This window comes from Orcinus orca, chromosome 20, assembly GCF_937001465.1.
Source record: "Orcinus orca chromosome 20, mOrcOrc1.1, whole genome shotgun sequence".
In the NCBI taxonomy this organism is placed as follows: domain Eukaryota; kingdom Metazoa; phylum Chordata; class Mammalia; order Artiodactyla; family Delphinidae; genus Orcinus; species Orcinus orca.
In genome coordinates, this window is record NC_064578.1 from 56369991 (window position 1) to 56378842 (window position 8852).

The 8852-nt window shown below is 50.0% G+C and overlaps 1 protein-coding gene across 2 annotated transcripts in view; it reads right to left on the reverse strand.

Annotated features, from left to right (window-relative positions):
* The window catches only part of ZNF787 (zinc finger protein 787), a 68452-nt gene that overhangs the window by 28649 nt on the left and 30951 nt on the right, over positions 1–8852 (reverse strand). The gene's annotated exons all lie outside the window — the stretch shown is intronic.

Sequence of the window (8852 nt, forward strand, 5' to 3'; positions counted from 1 at the left end):
TTTGGATGAGAAATGTTTTAGTAGAAAATGTCTTGATACTTCTAAAAAATTATTTGTCATTTATTTGAAATGCAAATGGAACTGTGCATGCTTTAATTTTATTTGCTAAATCTGACAGCCCCATGTAGGGGACACGGTGGGTGCTCCTATAACACCCTCTTTGCTTCACTGCCGTCCCCAGATTTTCACACCTACTCCGTGCATCCCAGGTGCTGAGGGGTGCATGGGAGGGAGGGGACAATCCCACCCCTGGCTGTGTCCTGTCCTCCCTGCCTCCGGCCTCTCCCCATATCAGCCTCAGAAACAGCTTTCTATCACCCCGAAATGACGATTTCTTCCCTGTCTGAAGCCCTCCTACAGCTCCCCAACGCCCTCCGGAGGAAGTCAGAGCTGGCTGAGCTCCAAGACCCTTCATTGTGTGGCTCTGGCCCACTCGTCCAGAGTCACATCTGACAGCCGCCCCCAACCCCCAAGGGAACAGTAAACTATAGCCACAGAGAGCTACTGGAAAATTTCCCAGCTGTGCTGCCATCTCTCCACTTCTACATGTTTGTTCTAGCTGTTCCCTCTACCTCTGTTGCCCTCCCTCATTTTGTCTCGATAATTCCTTCTCGTCCTTCACGACTCAACCAGGTTAGGTACCTCCCCTGTGCCACCCGCCACCACCTCCCTGTGCCATCCCCATTATTACAATGACCGCTTTTTGTCCAGAACCCACAGTGAGCAAGGGCAGAACTGAGATTCGATCCCACACCCATCAGGCTCTGAAACTCTGGTCATTGCTTGGGGCTTTCTTGAAGGCCCCTTGTGGCCCTAACACTTCAGAATTCTATGATCCAGGTGTGTGGCTGCTCCATGCAATCTGCACAGATCTCAAGGATTCCAATCCCCAGGAATCGGATCATAAACTAGGAGGACTATGACAGTTAGGGCTCAGGTTGCATGAAATTGAAACACAGTTCAAACAGATTTAAGGCAAAAAAAAGGAGAAAATTGTGTTGGCTTGTATAACATCAAAAAAAACCCATATAGGGGCTTCCCTGGTGGCGCAGTGGTTGAGAGTCCGCCTGCCGATGCAGGGGACACGGGATCGTGCCCCGGTCTGGGAAGATCCCACATGCCGTGGAGCGGCTGGGCCCATGAGCCATGGCCACTGAGCCTGCGCGTCCAGAGCCTGTGCTCCGCAATGGGAGAGGCCAAAACAGTGAGAGGCCCACGAACCACAAAAAAAAAAAAAACAAAAAAAACCCCATATATATAGACACCTTCAGGTATGGTTTGATCCAGGAGCTCAAAGAGTGTCACCAAAGCCTAGTCTCTTGCCATCTAACTTTTGGCTCTGCTACCCTCCCTTTTGTTTCACTCTAGGCATCCACATGGTGGCAAGGTAGCCTCCAGCAGTTTCCAAGCTACACTTACTTCCCTAAAAGTTAGGTGGGAAAGTTGGTGCCTGCCTTTCTCTCACTTGTTCTGGCAAACGTTCCATTCTGTTTTGTTGAATCTGACTGGGTGGCCTGAACCAATCACAGTGGCCGGGGAGGGGGTGAGTCACATGATCACTCCTAGAGCTGGTAATGGAGCCAGCTTCCCCAAAACCAGGGGGAAGGGGAGTGGGGGAGAAATGGCCCACTCGACTCCCCAGGAAAACTGGGTGCAGTTATCAGAGACAACGGAGTGGGTACCAGGAGAATAAAGATGGTCTCGAGGAAGGGTCCGGGCTGGCAACAGGTGGGCGTGCTGGGTGCTTTACAGGCATTTCCTCGTGTTACCTTCATCACTGTGCAAGTGAGACAGGCTGGGACCCGGGACCCTTTGCTGCAGTGCTGCAATGCTTACACCTGGACAAACATCAAACTGTATGGGACTAAAAATAACTGCAAGAAAGTGCAGTTGGGGTAGAATTATGGACAAAAGATACACCGAAAAACCCAACTGCCATTTCTGAAGAGCCAGGAGCAAAAACAGGGTGTTGGGACCAAAAGCAGGGTATTGAGCATGCCCCCTGTACACAACACTACCAGAGGGGTGGGCAAACCACCTAAGTCACTCCTCTGGCCTGACCCCTGGACACGCCCCTACCCTCAACCCAGATAAGGAACGAGCTTCCACCATTCCCCCCCCAGCAAGCCAGCCAGCAAGGGAACCTGTTGTTTGTTGTCGCTCCCCCTTGCTGCAGCAGGGGCCCCAATAAAGCCTTGCCTGAATTTCTTGTCTGGCCTCTGATCAGTTTCTATTGACTAAGTAGGCCTAGAACCCTGGTTGGTAACACAAGGAGTTGACAACATCAACTAAAATGTATCCAGGGGGACACTGGTGTGCTCTTCACTTACGTGATCTCAACTAATCCTCACAATAATCCCACGAAGCGGGTGCTAGACGTGGAAGATAAACAGAGATATGGACCCACACATAAATGTATCACTCTTGTTTCAGTGCATTCCGCCTGCTATCACAGAACACAGCAGACTGGGTGGCTTATCAACAACAGAAATTTATTGTTCACAGTTCTGAAAGCTACAAGTCCAAGATCAAGGCCGCAGCATGATTGCCTCTTGGTGAGGGCCCCGCTCTTCCTGGTTTATAGCCAGCACCTTCTCTATGTGGCCTCACACGGTGTAAGGGGCTAGCAAGCTCTCTGGGGTCGCTTTTATAAAAGCACTGATCCCCACATCTGAGGGCACCACCCTCATGACCTAATTACCTCTGAGGGGCCCCACCTCCCAGTGCCAAGGCACGAAGCATTAGGATTTCAACATGAATGTTGGGGAGACGCGGATATTCAGACCATGGCAACTCCCTCTGTAAAGGAAGTATGAAAGCATAACTGTGTATTTCTTCTTTGAGAATGAAATGTGTGTCTCATTAAAAGGCTTTTCTAACTACATCTGTTAAAAAATAAAAATACCCAAATGACGGGGGAATTCCCTGGTGGTCCAGCGGTTAGGACTTCAGCTTCCAATGCAGGGGGCATGGGTTCGATCCCTGGTGAGAGAACTAAGATCCCAGCATGACGCTAGGCCAAAACATAATAAAATAATAAAAGACAGAATCATAAAACATTAAGGGACTTCCCTGGTGGCGCAGTGGTTAAGAACCCGCCTACCAATGCAGGGGACACGGGTTCGATCCGTAGTCCGGGAAGATCCCACATGCCGCGGAGCAACTAAGCCCGAGTGCCACAACTACTGAGCCTGCGCTCTAAAGCCCGCGAGCCACATCTACTGAGCCTGTGCGCCTAGAGCCCTTGCTCTGCAACAAGAGAGGCCACCACAATGTGAAGCCCTCGCACCACAACGAAGAGTAGCCCGCGCTCTCTGCAGCTAGAGAAAGCCCGCGTGCAGCAACGAAGACCCAACGCAGCCAAAAATAAATAAATAAATAAAACATTTAAAAAAAATCCCCAAGTGAGACTACATTGACTATACACACGCTTCCTAAAACTCTTGACACCCAAGGAGAAAAAGGTTGACCAGAGAAAGAAATAAAGCAAAACCCCAAAGACCTCCTTAAGTATAAAGCTAATGAGCTTTTACTACATTTAATTATGAAATATACTATGATTCTTATTACGGAATAGGACAATTATATTAAGATCCTGTAGATTTCAGTTCACGGGAAGCCTGCTTTGGCAATTACAAAACGTCAGGAGAAAGTTAATGTGAGTTGGAGGAGGCGTTGGTTGGTGTAAACAAACTATAAAACCCATTAAACTTTCCTCTTCAGGGGGTGAGTTGTTTCCCGGAGCTATAAAAAGTTCAGCATAAATTCAAATGGTTATGAGGTTATGAGGAACGCTCTCTTGTTGCTGAAGGAGTTCGTTTAAAAATAAACGTTTATTTCTGTCTGGCAGTTTTTCCTGACAATATCACAGGACATGAGATGTTTTGGGTTGCTGGCTCTGCATCTGTTCTCATTCCCATCTCCCTGACTCCACCCCCGTGGCCCCCCTCCTACCCTGTGCGGCCGGAGAGAGGAGCTGAGAATTACCACCTGGCAATCTAAGTCCAGGGTCGGGCCCTTCACCTTCACAAAGACAGCCCGCTTCTCCGGTGGTCCCCTCTGGGGAGTCAGCATCCCAGAATAAGTGGCACTGGGAAAAGGCCGCTTAACACAGGGACCTGTATCTCATATTTACAAGAATGTTATTTCCTGTTTTGGTGGGGATTCTCTCTTGACAAATGAAACTAAAAATTATTTTTTGAAAAAGAGTTGATCCTCACTGCATGTGGATTCCATATCTGTGAACTCGCCTACTCACTAAAGTGTGGTACCCCCAACCAATACCCAAAATCAGTACTCACAAGAAACCAGCCCTGCTGACACCCTGATCTCGGACCTTCAGCCTCCAGAACGGTGAGAAAATAAACCCCTGTTTGACTCCCTCCTACTGTAGGCCCTGCTCACTGTCGGCGTGCCCAGGGAAGGGGGTATTCAGGCCAGTGGAGAACCTGCCCCCCACCCTGGGCTGGGCCATGGCCTCAGATGAGGCTTACCACACCCACTGCTGGTCCTAAAGCCTGAGTCCAGCCCCACCCCTGCCTCTCTCCTGCTGTGTCACTTGGGGAAAGTGCACTTACCTCGTAGAGCCTCACTTATCCCGACTGTAAAATGGGCTGATGCTTTGATCTGGGTGAGCGTGCCGGTGAGCTAACATAAAGGGGGCAGTGTGACCCCATCATTAAGCAATTCATTCACAATTTCATTGTTCACCCTTGACTGGTACCTGCGGCCTGGTGAAGATGATTCACTCTCAAATCCAGCCCCCCACCATGCCCCCACCCCGGGAGCCCTCACTGGGGGGTGCAGTCTTACACGGACACACCACCCATTCATCCCAGGACTCTTCCCCTCCTTTGTTCACAGGCTCATCCATCACCTGTTTATCCAGTAAACGTTACCTGAGCCTCCCGGGTGCTCTGGGCTGGAGACCCAGAAGTGAACCCAACGCCCTCCCGGCCCTGGAGGATCTCCCCGCTTTAAACACCATACAAAGAGAAAACGTTAATTATTATTTTGAGTAATAATTACATTGGTGCTACAAAGGAGCCGAGGAGCTTCTATAGGGGATGGCTAAGTTTGCTGCCAAAGGAATTCTCGCCCTCGGGCCTGGGAAGAAGGGTGACAACCACTTTCCTCCCATGCTTATTTACTCATTCAGGAGCAGGCCCCAAGCTGGGAGCTGGCAACAACTGGGTCTGTGTTATTGAGTTCCTCACCAGAGGGTCGGCAGGGCAGCCACACACACACACACACACACACACACACACACACACACACACACACACAGTTGAAGCATGAGGTGGAGAGAGAAGGGGCACCGTGGAAGCTCAGATGAGGCCCTTCATCCAGGTTTATTGCGGTGGGCATAGTCAGGGAGGACTTCCTGGAGGAGGCAGCATCTGAATTGATCACTGAGGGATGTACGATGTTACCAGGTGAAGAAATGGAGGGAGGACATCCAGGGAGTCCTTCTTTCATTCTATTCCTCACCAATAACTATGGTATACTTTAATGCTGGAGAAACAGCCGTGGTGTGTGGATACTGCATAAACCATCAAGGTGATGTTACATGAATGGCTACTTAATTTGCAGACCCAATGAAGAGTGAAAATGCAGAGCCTCATGTTAAAAAAAAAAAAGCATTTAGAATTTGAAGATGGGGACTTCCTTGGTCATCCAGTGGTTAAAACTCCATGCTCTCAATGCAGGGGGGCCCGGGTTCGATCCCTGGTCAGGGAACTAGATCCCGCATACCACAACTAAGACCCAGAACAGCCAAATAAATAAATAAATATTTTTTTAAAAAAAAGAATTTGAAGATGGCCACAGGAGAGCATTAAACCGAGCGTGGGGCCCTGGGCAACCATACAGGTTGCAATTCCAGGGAACTGGCCCTGGATGTGTGTGTGACTTTTGTCACCTTTGCTTTCGAGAGCAGACAGCTTGGCATGAAAAGGCTTGAGGGGATGTGATGGTAAAGAGGAGGCTGGTCGGTTAATTCAACCATGCTAAGAAGGACCAGGTTCATGGGCAGAAGACCTAAATAGACATTTCTCCAAAGAAGACATACAAATGGGCAATAAACAAATGAAGAGAAGCTCATCATCACTAATTGCTAGAGAAATGCAAATCAAAACTACAATTTAACAAATGCCGTGAGGGTGTGGAGAAAAGGGACCATCCTACACTGTTGGTGGAAATGTCAGTTGGTTCAGCCACTATGAAGAAACAGTATGGAGGTTCCTCAAAAAACTAAAAATAGAGGGGAAAAAAAGGACCAGGTTCCCCCCTCTCTCCTCCCTTCCATCCTAAGTGGGATCTCCGACTGTCACCCCTCATGGCGGCCGCCGCCGCTTAAAGTGTCACCCACAGACCAGACAATGCAGGACCACTCTGACTGCTTACCTCCTGTTTGAGAGTTGGGGAAACCTCTCCCTGAGGTGCCCCACAAACCTGCCTTCACGCCTCATTGGTCAGAGGGTGTCACACACCTGAGCCTCCGCCAATTACTGGCAAGGAGAACGGGAGCGTCTGATTGGCTTAGGCCAATAAGCACTGCCCTTTATTGGGCTCTCATCATTCCCACAGGACTCTGTGTGCCAGGTCACTTCCAACTCGGATGAAGACACTGATGAACTGGTCCACCCAGGGTGTTGCATCTCCGCGGAGGGGTGCTGGGGGGCGTTCTGAACCTTGACACACCCACTGTGTGGTGCTGAAGCTCGGAATGGACCCGGATTATGTTTGCCGTCTGCCCCTGTATTCTCTGAGCCTGCCCAGCAGCTGTCTTTATAATAAGTGCCCAGTACACAGGAATCGGACAAGTGATGAGTAGAGGATAGTCTGTGGTGAAATAAGCTGTTTCGTTCGTTACACGGTGGTGGGCTGGGGGTGGGGTGGGGTGGGGTCAACTTTGCATCCGGGTTGGGCTCGCCTTCATTAGTGACTCGATAGGTAAAGTGAAAAATAGCTAATGTTTATCGACTGACGCCTTACTCTCTGCCAGGCAGTGTCCTAAGTGCTTTGCATGTATTCACTCGTGAATCCCCACAGGAACCCTGAGGAGTGGTTACTATTCTAGCGTGTGGCTAAGGCGTGGATGCACGTGAGGAGCATAAGAATGCCCTGGAGGGCTTGTTAAAACAAAGTGCTGGCCTGCCCCCTGAGGTTCTGAGTTGGGGGCCGAGAATTTGCAGTTCTTATTTATTTATTTAGGCTGCGCTGGGGTCTTAGTTGTGGCACGTGGGATCTTTAGTTGCAGCATGCGAACTCTTAGTTGCTGCATGCATGTGGGATCTAGTTCCCCCGACCGGGGATAGAACCCACGCACCCTGAATCGGAAGCACAGAGCCTTATCCACTGGACCACCAGTGAAATCCCAGAATTTGCATTTCTAACGGGCTGCTAAGGGATGCTTTGCAGCTGTTTTGGGGACCGGAATTTGAGAACTGCTGTTAGAGGAACATTTGCTTGCCAAGCCCCTGCACTCCTTCTGCGGGGTGCCCTCTTGTAATTTGCACAAAGGCACCACATAAGCTAGAGGAATCCTGGGTCTGAAAGGGTCCGATTGAGTCAAGGGTTTAAGTTTTTTTTGTTTTTGGCTGCACCGTTCGGCATGCGGTATCTTAGTTCCCCGACTAGGGATCGAACCCATGTCTCCTGCAGTGGAAGCTCGGAGTCTTAACCACTGGACTGCCAGGGAAATCCAAGGGTTTAAGTTTTAAGAGGTGCCTTCTGAGGAATGGACACACAAAATGTGGTCTATCTATGCAATGGAATATTATTCAGCCTTAAAAAGGAAGGAAGTTGTGACACCTGCCATGACGACATGGATGAAACTTGAGGACATTATGCTAAGTGAAATAAGCCAGAGTCACAAGAGACAAGTACTGTATAATTCCACTTACTTACTTGAAGTGTCTAGAATAGTCAAATTCATAGGGAGAAAGTAGAATGGTGGCTGCCAGGGGCTGGTGGCAGGGGGAATGGGGAGTCAGTGTGGACAGTTTCAGTTTTGCAAGACGAATCGCGTTTTGGAGATGGATGGTGGTGATGGTTGCACAACTATGTGAATGTACTCAATGCCATGGAACTGTATTCTTTTTTTTTTTTTTGGCTGTGCCGCTTGTGGGATCTTAGTTCTCCGACCAGGGATCAAACCCGTGGCCCTGCAGTGGAAGCGCAGAGTCTTAACCACTGGCCCGCTAGGGAAGTCCCCTGGATTCATTTTCTAAGAGGGGAGAAAACTGGGGGGAAAGCAAGCTTCTTTGCTGGGGGAGGGGCAAAACATTCTCCTCTGCACACCTTAAGGTTTGAGATGTCCCTTAAAAAATCCAAGTGGAGGGCTTCCCTGGTGGCACAGTGGTTGAGAGTCCGCCTGCCGATGCAGGGGACACGGGTTCGTGCCCCGGTCCGGGAGGATCCCACATGCCGCGGAGCGGCTGGCCCCGTGGGCCATGGCCGCTGAGCCTTCGCGTCCGGAGCCTGTGCTCCGCGGCGGGAGAGGCCACAGCGGTGAGAGGCCCGCGTACCGCAAAAAAAAAAAAAAAAAAATCCAAGTGGAGACGTCAAGTGGTCAATCAGAAGTGAGTGGGAACAAAGATCAGTGTTTTCCTGGAGCAGAAAAGATGCCTGTGTGGCTGGAACACATTGGGCAAGAGGGGAGAAGTGGGCAGAGAGGTGGGCCAGGGTTGGTTAGATCACAGTGAGGAGGTTGGTTTTCACCCGCTCTCGGACAGGAGGTTGTGACTCAGCCACTGACCGCTTGTGAAACCAGGGGAAAAGTGATTGTCCATCTAATGAATGATGGTTACGCGCCAGCCACTGTCACACCCTGTCTGCACACCAGTCCG